Source organism: Rana temporaria, chromosome 2 (genome assembly GCF_905171775.1).
Source record: "Rana temporaria chromosome 2, aRanTem1.1, whole genome shotgun sequence".
Classification (NCBI taxonomy): domain Eukaryota; kingdom Metazoa; phylum Chordata; class Amphibia; order Anura; family Ranidae; genus Rana; species Rana temporaria.
In genome coordinates this window covers 263,865,108-263,879,672 of record NC_053490.1, presented here as the reverse complement: position 1 = coordinate 263,879,672, position 14,565 = coordinate 263,865,108, and the positions used below count along the sequence as shown (strand labels likewise).

Sequence of the window (14,565 nt, the reverse complement as noted above, 5' to 3'; positions counted from 1 at the left end):
CAGATATCGATGTATAACACGCAGGCATGGTTTACCCTCTATTTTCAGGGTAAAAAAAGGTTTGTGTTATACGCTGATAAATACGGTATGTGAAAAGTGTGGCGTACATTTGTATTCAGCCCCCTTTACTCTGATGCCCCCAACTAAAATCTAGTGGAACCAATTGCCTTCAGAAGTCACCCAATTAGTAAATAGAGCCCACCTGTGTGTAATTTTATCTCAGTATAAATACAGCTGTTCTGTGAAGCCTTCAGAGGTTTGTTAGAGGACCTCAATGAACAAACTGCATCATGAAGGCCAAGGAACACACCAGACAGGTCAGGGATAAAGTTGTGGAGAAGTTAAACGCAGGGTTAGGTTATAAAGAGTGGATAATATCTGGTGGCAGTCTCCAGATCCTAGAGAGAGGACGTGCGAACCACTGCTGGCTGACGTGTTTCGAAGGGTTACCTTCTTCCTCAGAGCCTACTGGCTGCCAATCAATGCCCAGGCAGCTGCCAATCGGTGCCCATCCACAATGCCTGCCAGTGATGCCCATCAGTGCTGCATATCAGTGCCACCCATAAGTACTCATCAGTGCTGCCTGTCAGTGCCCATCGTCAGTGCCACCTCATCAGTGCAATTTTATTAGTGCCCATCAGTGAAGGAGAAAACTTCCTTATTTAAAAAAAATGATAACAGAAACAAAAGAAAAACTTTTTTTTTTTGGTCTTTTTTTATTTGGTTAGCAAAAAATAAAAATCTCCAGAGGTGATCAAATACCACCAAAAGAAACCTCTATTTGTGGGAACAAAATGATCAAAATTCTGTTTGGGTAAAGTGTAGCACGACCGCGCAATTGTCATTTAACCACTTCAGCCCCTGACCATTTTGCTGGTCAATGACCGGGCCACTTTGTGCGATTCGGCACTGCGTCGTTTTAACTGAAAATTGCGCGGACGTGCGACGTAGCTCCCAATCAAAATTGGCGTCCTTTTTTCCCCACAAATAGAGCTTTCTTTTGGTGGTATTTGATCACCTCTGCGGTTTTTATTTTTTGCGCTATAAACAAAAATAGAGCGACAATTTTGAAAAAAAAAATATTTTTTAATTTTTGCTATAATAAATATCCCCCAAAAATATATAAAAAAACTATTTTAGTTTAAGCCGATAGGTATTCTTCTACATATTTTTCATTAAAAAATCGCAATAAGCGTTTATTGATTGGATTGCGCAAAAGTTATAGCGTCTACAAAATAGGAGATAGTTTTATGGCATTTTTATTAATATTTTTTTTTTTTTACTAGTAATGGCGGCGATCAGCGTTTTTTTTTTTTTTTTTTATCGGTACTGCCACCTTATGGCGGACACTTCGGACAATTTTGACACATTTTTGGGACCATTGTCATTTTCACAGCGAAAAGTGCTATAAAAATGTCACTGGCAGGGAAGGGGTTAACACTAGGGGGCGAGGAAGGGGTTAATTATGTTCCCTGGGTGTGTTCTAACTGAAGGGGGGTGGGACTGACTAGGGGAAGTGACAGATCGCTGTTCATACATTGTATGAACAGACGATCAGTCATTTCTCCCCATGACAGGACCGGGAGCTGTGTGTTTACACACACAGCTCCCGGTTCTCGCTCTGTAACGAGCGATCGCGGGTGCCCGGCGGTGATCGCGCCCGCCGGGCATGTGTGCGGCACCAGGGGCGCGTGCGCCACTAGTGGCTGAAATGCGAAATCACATTATTTTGCGCAGCAGAGCCGTAAAACTGCGGCGGCTGGTCGGCAAGCAGTTAAACAGCGACCGCTCTGAAAATTGGCCTGGGCAGGAGGGGGTGTTGGTGCCCCCCGGTATTGAAGGGGTTAAACGATCCTTTACAATCTGCTTTAAGCGCTGGTATAGCATGAAACGCGTCAAATATATATATTTCTTTTTTTATAGCTGAATTTGATAAAGTCCACAATCCGGAGCATCTCTTCATCTCTACATAATCTGCTTGTTGTCACGATCATTGCAGAGCTGTCTGAAAATGATTGACTTGGGTGTTCCTAGAATTCCTATTCACTAAACTGAAGAACAAAAATGTAATACGTATTCGGCTTACCAATCCTTAAAAGAAAAAAAGGGGGAGGGAGAGAATGTAACCATCCCTATGATGTGGTGGCTGCATTCATTTTCCAGCGAGGAACATTTTCAGCAAGTACAGAATATAGCATTGATAGCTCCAGAAATCCGACTTCTTGTGAGCTGAACAGAAAGCACAAGCAATCTTCTGTAAACTATAACTTGCCTCACCTCCCCATGTGATAGAGGTGAGGAGAGGAGGAAGGTGTTTGTAGTCTAATAGCCCCTTTCACACAGGCTGTCTGACAAGTTCCACCTGTCCGTTTTTTCAGCCGGACCTGATCAGACCGTCCAATCACCTCTATGCAGCGGCGGATGTTAGCGGTGACAGGCCCGCTGACATTCGCCGCTATCCGATCCGTCAATTCCAGACGGATGCTGGTCCTATTTACCATCCGTCTGGAGCAGGGATCCTCAAACTACGGCCCTCCAGCTGTTGCGGAACTACACATCCCATGAGGCCTTGTAATGCACTGACATTCACAGACATGACGAGGCATGATGGGAATTGTAGTTCCTGAACAACTGGAGGGCCGTAGTTTGAAGACCCCTGGTCTGTAGGATCGGGTGAAAACAAACAGGCGGCTCGTTTGTCATCCGATCTCCCCATAGAGGAGAGCAGCAGGGCTCTGACAGGCCCATTTCTGCACAGCAATGGATCAACAGAGCGACACCCCCCCCCCCCAAAGGGAAGTCAGTCAAAACGAATCCTCCCCGTGTGAAAGGGGCCTAAATCAGATGAGCCTTGAGTGACCACGCTGCTTTTTGATAATGTGCAGTAAGTGAACGTTGTCACCATAGGACAGGCAGGATTACCAGATGATAATACAGGACATAAAAGCCTAAAAAAAAGAAAACGAATGCAGCCACCAAATCTAAAATACGACTAAAACAAAAACAATTGCAGAAGATGGGAGTAAAACTAAAATGCCATGTTATTCCTAAGACTAAAACTAAATCAAAATTCGCTGCCAAAATTCACACTGATACCAGCAATGGTTTACAAATCTGATTTCTATGCACTTCATAGACTTTTTTTTATTTTCGATAACTTCCAGTGTTGCCGGGTAGAATATTATCAGCTGAATGACGGACTTTACTCCTTGTCTTATGGGCAGGTGATGGGACCTGCTTCATCCTCCAGCAGGATTGTGACCGTCTTCTAGAGCTCACAGAACCCGACTGTGACCCCGTGTACAAGGTGGGCCCTTTATCCAACACATTTATACTGATGATTATTATTATTTCTATTACTATACAGGATTTATACTGCTGATATATATTGGACCTCATGCACATGAGAGCCTTGGGCCATATGATGTCAAATTTGCCCAGGAGCCACAGTTGTTGCATACAACTGCCTATTCATATGGCATTAGGGGGTGCACACAGTTGCATCACTAGGGTTGGTGTCACTGAGCATGAGCAATCGGGGGCACTGAGCAGGCTGGCGCATCAGCACAGCTCTGCCCCCCATGTAATCCCCCTAATGTTGCCGCCCTGTGCAATCTACCTAATGTAACCCCCCCGCAATCCCCCTAATGTACCTTCCCTCCCGTAGTCCCCCTAATGTACCATCCCCCCAATGTACCGCCCCCTCGCAATCCCCCTAGTGTACAACCCCCCCCCCCCCGTGCATTCCCTCTGTAACCCCCTGTGTAATCCCCTTAATGTAACGCCCCTGTGTAATCTCCTTAATGTAACCCCCCCCCCCTGTGTAATCTCCTTAATGCAACCCCCCCCCCCTGTGTGATCTCCTTAATGTAAGCCCCCCTGTGTAATCTCCTTAATGTAACCCTCCCCCCCGGGTAATCTCCTTAATGTAACCCCCCTGTGTAATCTCCTTAATGTAACCCCCCTGTGTAATCTCCTTAATGTACCCCCCCCCCCCCCGTGTAATCTCCGTAATGTAACCCCCCCGTGTAATTCTCCTAATGTAACCCCTCCCTGTGTAATCCCCCTAACATTACCCCCCCCCCCCGTGTAATCCCCCTAATGTAACCCCCCCCTGTGTAATCCCTTAATGTAACCCCCCCCAACCCTACTTAGGGTGACCACATTTCCAAACTACCATTCAGGGACACCCCCCCTTCCCAAAAATCAGCTTGTGCTGTAATGAATCAAAGCACAGTGATTGGACACAAGAGGCGGGATTTATGATTTCTCCAATCACAAGCAGGGGGTGGGGATTGTGCTCCTCCAGGCATTCCCGGCCAGGGCAAGTACTATCAGTGAGTAAAGCGGTGATGTGGCAGCCTTTTTTGGGGGCATCAGATTGGGCCGGGGGTGGCTGTGTCAGTTTCATTCCGGGACACTGTATTGTCCTGGAATAAGTGTGCCCGGGACAGACCTGCAAAATGGCGGGCAATCCGGGACATGTGGTCACCCTACCCCTAATGTTACCCCCCCCCCTGTGTAATCCCCCTAATGTTACCCCCCCTGTGTAATCCCCCTAATGTTACCCCCCCCTGTGTAATCCCCCCCTAATGTATACCTCCCGTCCCTACATTTACAGACCTCAGATCAGCGCGGCTCTGTACACACAAATGTCCCTCTTCCTAGGCTCCTCCTCCTGTTGTGGATATACTGTCAGTGTGGAGGAGGAGCTTAGGCATCGTCGGTCTGAGGAGTGTAATTGTGATAGGACACTAGCACCTCTCCCCGCCTGCCTGTTACAATTGCCGTTGCCAATCGCAGTGCCATTTCCCGGAGGACATGCGGGGCGCCGGGCACTGGACTATGGCACTCCGGAGCTGCCTGTCTGCCTCTGCCAGCCTCACCGTTCTTTCTCCTCCCTCACGCAGAGATACCGGAGTGTGCTGGGCAAGGAGGAAGAGGAGAGAGCCGCAGCGCCTCTCAGTCCAGTGCTGTGCCGGGTGTCACCCCTCTGGCGGGTGTCACCCGGGTGCGGCCCGCTCCCCCATTGCTACGCCAGTGGGTGCACACCAAAGCTCAAACACACATGCGCATGTATTAATGTATATTACACACACACGCATACATTCTTTTGACAGAGCCAATGCAGTGAAAGAGGTATGGTAGCACTTTATTAATGGCAGAACTTGTCAGAGAGTGATATTTCTTATCTCCCTGCTGGCACACAGTGATTATGCTTATACACTTGGATTGATTAGGGTGTGCCCAGGCACACCTGGCACACGCCTATGGAAAGCAATGGTGCTCAGATTCTGAGGCTGCCAACCCCTCTTACATAGTTACATAGTCAGGTTGAAAAAAGACACAAGTCCATCTAGTTCAAAAATTGTACAATCCCATACACCCAACACCATACCCACAGTTGATCCAGAGGAAGGCAAAAAAAAAAACAGCAGAGCCATGATCCAGTTTCCAAATTCCTTCCTAATCCCCCGAGAGGCAATCGGATTTTTAAACATTGATAGGAAGTTGAAAAGGGCAGAAAACTGCCCCAAGGTCGGACTTTAAACGAGAGTTGAAATAATAAAAATATATTTTATTGATAATAATTCACGATGCCCCAGCGGGCGGATCTGCACATGCTCAGAACTGCGCCCTGGCGAGACCCCTGAGCTACGCCGGCCCACTACCAACGCCCAGTCCATAAATCAGCCCAGACTTCCGCCCTGCAGGTGCAAATGTACTGAAGCTTTTTTTTTTCCAAGCTAGGTCACTTGATGTGTTGTCCAGCAAGTGTTGTTGCTCAGCTCGTCTGTAACGCTGCTGCTTTAGCTGCTCTCCAGCTGACCTGTGCAAGTCTGGTGCAAAGTTACCCCTGCTTTTATGAGGGGTAACTTGGCGCCGGAAATTTCAGTTCCGCGCACCGGGAGTAGCCTGTGCCGGTCAAGCTTAGGTTGATGAATCGGCCCAAAAACCTCATTTGCATATTTAAAACACAAAAACCATTGCCGCGCCAGATCGGACCAGCGTAAATCTGCGCCAACGCCGCGCCGGCGTGGAAATGTTACACCGAGGCGATGAAGTCTATTTGGAGGCGTAATCTGGGTCTCTGGGTACGGCGCAGCGATCCGCCGGCGCAAATCTGCACTTACGCCGCGCATCTCCCAAAAAAGTGCTACATGAATCTGCCCCACTATGTTCAGATACATGTGACTAAGGGTAAGTAATAGAGATTAAGAAATTGTGATCTGGATTCAATCCCCTCACGATCCTAATCAGCCATTTCCTTGATTCTATGTAAGCAGTGCAAAGCCGAGCTATCAAAAAAAACAAAAAACAGACCTATGTTTAGCAACATTCCTCAGCATGGGAGATGGACCCCTTTCACACAGAGGCACTTTTCAGGAGCTATAACGCTAAAAATACCGCCTGCAAATCGCCCTGAAAAAGCGGCTCCGTTCACTCCAGTGTGAAAGCCCCAAGGGCTTTCATACTGGAGCGGTGCGCTGGCAGGACGGTAAAAAAAAGTCCTGCTAGCCGCTTCTTTAACTACTTGCCGACCGCCCACCGTCGTTATACGTCCTCACTTTAGAGATGAATATCTCGGTAACGGCAGCAGCTGCTGCCACAATCGAGATATTCATCTCTTCTGTGGGCGGCCGTGTTAACGATAATGGCGGTCTCCACGGCGGATTCACTGCGAGATCGCCGTTATCGGTGGCGGGAGAGGGGCCCCTCCCGCCGCTCTCCCGCGCCCTCCGCCGCTTACCGTAGCCGTCGGTAGCGGCGGAGGAGATCGCGACCATCCGGCTGGTGAGCGGGGACGAGACTGAAGGAAAAATCTCCTTCGCCCGTCCCCATAGCTCCGCTGGGCGGAAGTGACGTCAAAACGTCAGTCCCGCCCAGCGTCTTAAAGAAACATTTTTTTTTTTTTGTCATTTGAAAAAATGACATTTCCAAATTTTTTTTTTTTTTTTTGCATTTAAGCCCAAATATGAGATCTGAGGTCTTTTTGACCCCAGATCTCATATTTAAGAGGACCTGTCATGCTTTTTTCTATTACAAGGGATGTTTACATTCCTTGTAATAGGAATAAAAGTGATATTTTTTTTTTTTTTTTTCAGTGTTAAAAATTCTAAAATAAAAAAAAATAAATGCGAAAAGCAAAAAAAAATTTTTTTAAAGCGCCCCGTCCCGACGAGCTCGCACGTAGAAGCGAACGTATACGCGAGTAGCGCCGACATATGAAAACGGTATTCAAACCACACAAGTGAGGTATCGCCGCGATCGTTAGAGCGAGAGCATTAATTTTAGCCTTAGGCCTACTCTGTAACTCAAAAAATGCAACTTGTAGAATTTTTTAAACGTCGCCTATCAAGATTTTTAAGGGTAAAAGTTTGACGCCATGCCACGAGCGGGCGCAATTTTTAAGCGTGACATGTTGGGTATCATTTTACTCGGCGTAACATTATCTTTCACAATATATAAAAAAATTGGGCCAAATTTATTGTTGTCTTATTTTTTCATTTAAAAAAGTGAATTTTTTCCAAAAAAAGTGCGCTTGTAAGACCGCTGCGCAAATACGGTGTGACAAAAAGTATTGCAATGACTTCCATTTTATTCTCTAGGGTGTTAGAAAAAAAAAATATATAATGTTTGGGGGTTTTAAGTAATTTTCTAGCAAAAAAAAATGGTTTTGTCTCGTAAACACCGACTCTGAAAAACAGGCCCGGGGCTAAAGTGGTTAAGGCACTGTAGGAGAAGTGAATACACCGCTCTTAAAGCGCCCCTGCCCATTGAAATCAATGGGCAGAGCCTGTCAAACCGCCGGCAAATCGGTTTTAACCCTTTTTCGCCCGATAGTGGGGGTTAAAAGCACCCTGCTAATAGCCGAATAGCGGCGTTTTACCGCCGATGCCCCCACTGCCCCAGTGTGAAAGGGGCCTTTAGAGAAAAGAATAGATGCAATGTATCTTAGATCTTTTAGAGATCGAAGGGATGAACTTCGGTCTGTAGATGAGGGCCGTTTTAAGCATTTCAGTTGAGCTTTGATTTAATGGTGGGTGGGATAGACCGTGAGTCTCCTGACCTGTTAGGCTATGATGTAATAATAGGTTATATCCAGACTGATAGGAAGCGGTATATGACGGAAGCACTCAATCGGAGTGTGGGACGTTCTGTTACAGGCGGGGACATCAGGAGTCTCCTGGCCTGTCAGTCAGGCTATGATGTAATAGTGGGTGGGACAAACCTGGAGGGCCCTGGCCTGTCGGTCAGGCTATGATGTAATGGTGGGTGGGACAAACCTGGAGGGTCCTGGCCTGTCGGTCAGGCTATGATGTAATGGTGGGTGGGACAAACCTGGAGGGCCCTGGCCTGTCGGTCTAGTTGGGTGGGGGGAATAGGTGACACCGATTGACAGTCTGAGATTCACCGCTCCTCCAACTACATTGGGGAAGTTTGAGAGGCTGGATTGGGTACAGCGGCAGATCACAGAAGGAAGCTTAGGCCTGCAGAAGGCCTCAAAGCCGCGGCCTCAATTACCGGCGGGCGCAGCCCCGCCACGATCACGGGGCGGGGGAGGTGGGGGCGCACGAAGACAATATTATTTCCTTTGCAGGGAAAGGATCAGATGGTGCTCAGTCTTAGTCTTACATACATGATGTTGATTACACTGAGCGCTGGAAATATTGGGTTTCTCCAAAGACTGAGCACCATCTGATCCTTTCCCTGCAAAGGAAATAATATTATCTGTTAAAGGTAGAAATTGACTTTTTTACAATACTGATAATTAATCTGTCCTATAATCTCCCTTCTTCCATTCAGCATTGTCTTGTTCTGTGACACCGTTGATAAATGTCCCCATCTTCCCTCCCAGGTGGCGGTCTCGGAGAAGTTGGTTTACACGTGCTGCAGAGACGGAATTGTCCGCAAATACCAGCTGACAGACTTGTGATCGACACCCTCTGTAGGAACAATCGACGGGACCGGCCATATCTGACTCCTGATAGGACACAACCAAAGGACACATTCATGGAGAAGTCTGGTGGAAGAGCCAAGCGATGGACAGACTTGTCTTTCCAGTCTGAAGTCCGGGCGGCTTTCTGCATCACAGCCGCTTATTTATTCACTTCTTCCTCGTATATACAGAATTCTCAGATCTCGCTTACTGGAACATCCGAGAGGAAATAAAGTGACCTGTGAGGACTGAATGACTCCTAATAAATGCTGACTTGCTTCTAAAGGCGCAGACCCTTCATCCTGAATTCTCTACCTAGTAAGGCACTGACCAGGAACAGGCATGTGGTCAGCAAAGTCCGAAAAATATACAAATTTCCTTTCTGCTTACTTGTTTCAAGTTGGTGACTCTTACTAGGTAGGTCTGTCCTTCTCCACCTTTTTCCCCAGAAGGACAACCAAGTCTCAGGGAGCTTCTGCTAAAACTAATCCGTCAGTGGGAAAATGTCCCTTACATTGGTGGTCGGCGGACGCTAAGCCTGTTGGCGTAGAGGTGGAAGCCTTCTGATCGGGACAGAGAGGCATGAGGTCGAAGCCAAGAGGCCGGGTCCCTGGCCGTTGGCCTGGATTTGGTGGTATCTGCCCCAGTCAGTTGTTCTGGAGGGAACCCTTGCTTCTCCTTTAACCGGGAAGGAGCGGGTAGTACTTCCAGAATGTGGGAGAGATAGGGGTTGTGGGTAGAGCCTGCTTAGGTGGGTTCTCCCCGACCTCTTCTCCCACCTTCCTGGCTGGGAAGGGTGCTGCCGGTCCGGACCGGGGGCTAGGGACCTTTGAAAAGCCCGTGGAGATTGTGCCCCTGGAGTGGCAGTCCAGGGGTGCCATACATTGCACGAGTGTTTGAGGGGCACTCATCGTGTGGCACCTTCAGGTCACTGATCTCCACAACACACTTTTCACACCTGCCTCTAGGGCCGGGCCTTTTGGCTAGGACCAGAGGAATTTTTGATTCCTGGCCGGAGGGCCGGCCAATGTATAGCACATTGGTCACTTTACCTCACTTTCCCATCTTCCTTCTCCCCACTTTCATTTTTTATTTTTCCCTGTGTTTGTCTGTTTTGTCATTTTTTTGTTTGGTGCACTGCACTTTATGTGTGATGAGTAGGGTGCTGGTCCTCGGACCTGCTCTGAAAGTCTTGGGAGTTGGTGGACCCGGCCTTCTGGCTAAGTTCGCCGGCTCTCATGGGGTCTCCCTTCGGGGGAGCCTCACCGAGGAGGGTTCTGTTTCAGCAGTCCCTCTGAGGATGTTGGGTCCTTGTGGCTTCGGCTGCTTGGATCAAGATGGGTCCATATGGCTTCGGCTGTATGGACCACAGTTTACTCTTTTCCCTGCCAGGAGCCTAACGCCCCGGGGGATCAGAGCTGGGTCCTCTTTTAGAGGACCACTTGACGATGCACCCGTCACAGTTTTTTGTTGCACCTCTTTATGTGTGTGCACATTTTTCCTGCACCGGGTGGAGTTTTTGGGCTGTGTTTTGCACGCCACAGGCTTTTCAAAAAAAAAAAAAGGAAGAAGGCCCCCCTTTACATTGGTGGTCAACGGGAAGAATGCCCCCCTCCCCATTACATTGGTGGTCAATGGGAAGAATGCCCCCCTCCCCATTACATTGGTGGTCAATGGGAAGAATACCCCCCCCCCCCCATTACATTGGTGGTCTAGGCATGTGCAAAAGGGAAAAATTTGTTTTGTTTCGTTTCGTTTCAATTCGTTATTTAATTAATTTCGTTAAGTTAGATTCGTTACATGTGTTAAATTCGTTTTCGAAATTCGTTCGTTTTCGACCGAATTTCGAAAAATCCGATCGAATTCGGAAATATTTCGACCGTTTTCGGAATTCGTTCGTTTCACCACTTCCCCCAAATCCATGTACCTGAAGTGGGGAAACAAGCAGCGAGCGAGAGCGGTAATTCTAGCACTAGACCCAGGGCTGTTTTTAATGTTGATTGGACCCTGGGAAAAAAAATTCTTGGGGCGCCCCCCCCCCCCATGCAATTTTGCGCTCCACCTGCTCTCTGAGACATACAATAAAGATCAGCTAGACTTAAAATCTGTTTACTGTATCAGAGCAGGCAGTGATTGTGATTGGTTGCCAGAGGTTACAGCATATCATTACCACTTACTGACTGGTTGCTAGAGGTTACACCACACATCATGGCTCACTGATTAGTTGCTAGAGGTTACAGCACATGATTTCTTCTTGTTCATTGGTTGCTAGAGATTACTGTACAGTAATACTGCTCAATGGTTGGTTGCTAGAGGTTACAGCACATGATTTCTTCTGGTTCCTAGGTTCTTGGTTGCTAGAGATTACTGTACAGTAATACTGCTCAATGGTTGGTTGCTAGAGGTTACAGCACATCATCTCTTCACTGCAGATGGGCATAATATACATATGAATGCCGCCTGTATTTACATATGAATGCTGATACCTCAGCTATTTACATATGAATGCTCCCGTTTTTTACATGTAAGCACAGGGTCTGCAGGTGAGTCCCGTACACAATAGGGCAGAGCTGGACAGCATTAGTAGCAGCACTTCACACTGAGATATCAGGACACAGCACAGGGCTAAAACTTCAAGGGACAAGGGAATTTAACCACTTAAGGACCGCTGCACGACGATATTCGCAGGGTCGCGGGCGCGCTCCCGTGACCCAGTCCGAAGCTCCGGGACCGTGGGACCCACGGACCCGATCGCCGCTGGAGTCCCGCGATCGGTCCCCGGAGCTGAAGAACGGGGACAGCTGTGTGTAAACACAGCTTCCCCGTTCTTCACTGTAGCGGCGGCATCGATCGTGTGATCCCTTTTTTAGGGGGACACAATCGATGACGTCACACCTACAGCCACACCCCCCTACAGTTGTAAACACACATGAGGTCACACGTAACCCCTTCAGCGCCCCCTAGTGGTTAACTCCCAAACTGCAATTGTCATTTTCACAGTAAACAATGCATTTTTAATGCTTTTTTTGCTGTGAAAATGACAATGGTCCCAAAAATGTGTCAAAATTGTCCGAAGTGTCCGCCATAATGTCGCAGTCACGAAAAAAATTACTGATCGCCGCCATATAATAATAACAATGCAATGCGATTTTGGTAAAAAAAAAAAAAAAAAATTAGGTAGAAGAATACGTATCGGCCTAAACTGAGGAAAACATTTTTTTTATATATATTTTTGAGGGATATTTATTATAGCAAAAAGTAAAAAATATTGTTTTTTTTTCAAAATTGTCGCTCTATTTTTGTTCATAGCGCAAAAAATAAAAACCGCAGAGGTGATCAAATACCACCAAAATAAAGCTCTATTTGTGGGGAAAAAAGGTTGCCAATTTTGTTTGGGAGCCACCTCGCACGACCGCACAATAGTCTGTTAAAGCGACGCAGTGCCGAATCGCATAACCTGGCCGGGTCCTTTTGCTGCATTTTGGTCCGGGGCTTAAGTGGTTAAACTAGAATAGTTGGCAAGTATGAGGCAGCTGCTTTGGGCCCCACAACAATGACAGGGCCCAGGGCAGCTGTCCCTTTTGCCCTGCCTTAACCACTTCCAGACCTGCGCACGACGATGTACGTCCTATTTTTAAAGATGGATATCTCGGTAACGGCAGCAGCTGCTGTCACAACCGAGGTATCCATTTTTAGTGTGCGCGGTCTGGAATCCGATAATGGCGGTCTCCGCAGCGGATTCACCGCGAGATCGCCGCTTACCGGAGCCGTCGGTAGCCGCGGAGGCAATCGGATGCTGTCGGCTGGTGAGCGGGGACGAGACTGAAGGGAAAATCTCCTTCGCCCGTCCCCATAGCTCGGCTGGGCGGAAGTGACGTCAAAACGTCAGTCCCGCCCAGCCTCTTAAAGAGACAAATTTTTTTTTTGGTCATTTGAAAAAATGACATTTTTTATTTATTTTTTATTTTTTGCATTTAAGCCCAAATATGAGATCTGAGGTCTTTTTGACCCCAGATCTCATATTTAAGAGGACCTGTCATGCTTTTTTCTATTACAAGGGATGTTTACATTCCTTGTAATAGGAATAAAAGTGATCAAATTATTATATTTTTTTTTTTTTCAGTGTAAAAAATAATAAAATAAATAAAAATAAATAAGAAAACAAAAAAAAAATTTTTTTAAAGCGCCCCGTCCCGACGAGCTCGCGCGCAGAAGCAAACGCATACGCGAGTAGCGCCCGCATATGAAAACGGTGTTCAAATCACACAAGTGAGGTATCGCCGCGATGGTTAGAGCGAGAGCAATAATTATAGCCCTAGAGCTACTCTGTAGCTCAAAAAATGCAATCTCTAGAATTTTTTAAACATCGCCTATCGAGATTTTTAAGGGTAAAAGTTTGACGCCATGCCACGATCGGGCGCAATTTTTAAGCGTGACATGTTGGGCATCATTTTACTTGGCGTAACATTATCTTTCAAAATATATAAAAAAATTGGGCCAAATTTATTGTTGTCTTATTTTTAAATTCAAAAAAGTGAATTTTTTCCAAAAAAAGTGCGCTTGTAAAACCGCTGCGCAAATACGGTGTGACAAAAAGTATTGGAATGACCACTATTTTATTCTCTAGGGTGTTAGAAAAAAAAATATATATAATGTTTGGGGGTTTTAAGTAATTTTCTAGCAGAAAAAACTGTTTTAGTCTTGCAAACACCGAATCTGAAAAAACACCTAAGGTCTGGAAGTGGTTAAAGACGGCCCTGACTAGACCTCTTCTGTAACTCTAAACTGGTTACCGTTAAAAAAAATGTTAAAGTGTCATCTATGGAGATGTTTAACCCTTTCATGACCAAGCCTATTTCTGACATTTGTTGCTTGCAAGTTAAAATCTGTATTTTATGCTAGAAAATTACTTAGAACCCTGAAACATTATATATATTAGCAGAGAATCTAGAGAATAAAATGGCGATCGTTACAATATTTTATGTCACACTGCATTTGCGCAGCGGTCTTTCAAATGCTATTTTTTTGTAAAAAAAATACACTTTTGTGAATTAAAAAAAAAAAATGTTAAGTTAGCCCAATTTTTTTGTATGATGTGAAAGATGTTACGCCACGTAAATACCCAACATGCCACGCTTTGAAATTGCGCAGACTCGTGGAATGGTGACAAACTACGGAATCTCCATAGGCGACGCTTTAAAAAAAAAAGATGGTTACCAGGTTAGAGTTACAGAGGAGGTCTAGTGCTAGAATTATTGCTCTCGCTCTGTGTGTGATTTGAACACCATTTAAATATGCAGGCGCGACTTACGTGTGCGTTTTCTTTTCTGCGCGAGATCCCTTGTAACAGTCATAGGTGGTGACAGGTACTCTTTATGGAGAAATCGGGGGTCTAAAAACCCCAAATCCCTCCTTTGCACTTCAAAGTATTCAGATCGCCAAACACAGCGTTTCTGAACACTGTCACTTTTTTTTAAAACGGTGCCATTGGCAGCGTCGTGACGTCGCTTCCGTGTGGCTTTGTGCCAGTCTCTCTAGCCGGCGGGAGTGCCGGACCGTTGAATCGGATCTCCCGGTGGGACAGGAGGCCCGGCAAGAGTGGCAGAAGGCGGGGGGAGGGGGGA

General features: G+C 46.6%; 1 protein-coding gene across 1 annotated transcript in view; it reads left to right on the top strand.

The window, feature by feature from the left end:
* The window catches only part of LOC120926729 (cytochrome c oxidase assembly factor 4 homolog, mitochondrial), a 44,914-nt gene extending 35,688 nt beyond the window's left edge, over positions 1 to 9,226 (top strand). The window contains exons 4-5 of the transcript XR_005746984.1: positions 3,225 to 3,307; positions 8,861 to 9,226. The gene's annotated coding sequence lies outside the window, so the exon portion shown is untranslated. The remainder of the gene's footprint in view (positions 1 to 3,224; positions 3,308 to 8,860) is intronic.
* Positions 9,227 to 14,565: the final 5,339 nt, after the last annotated feature.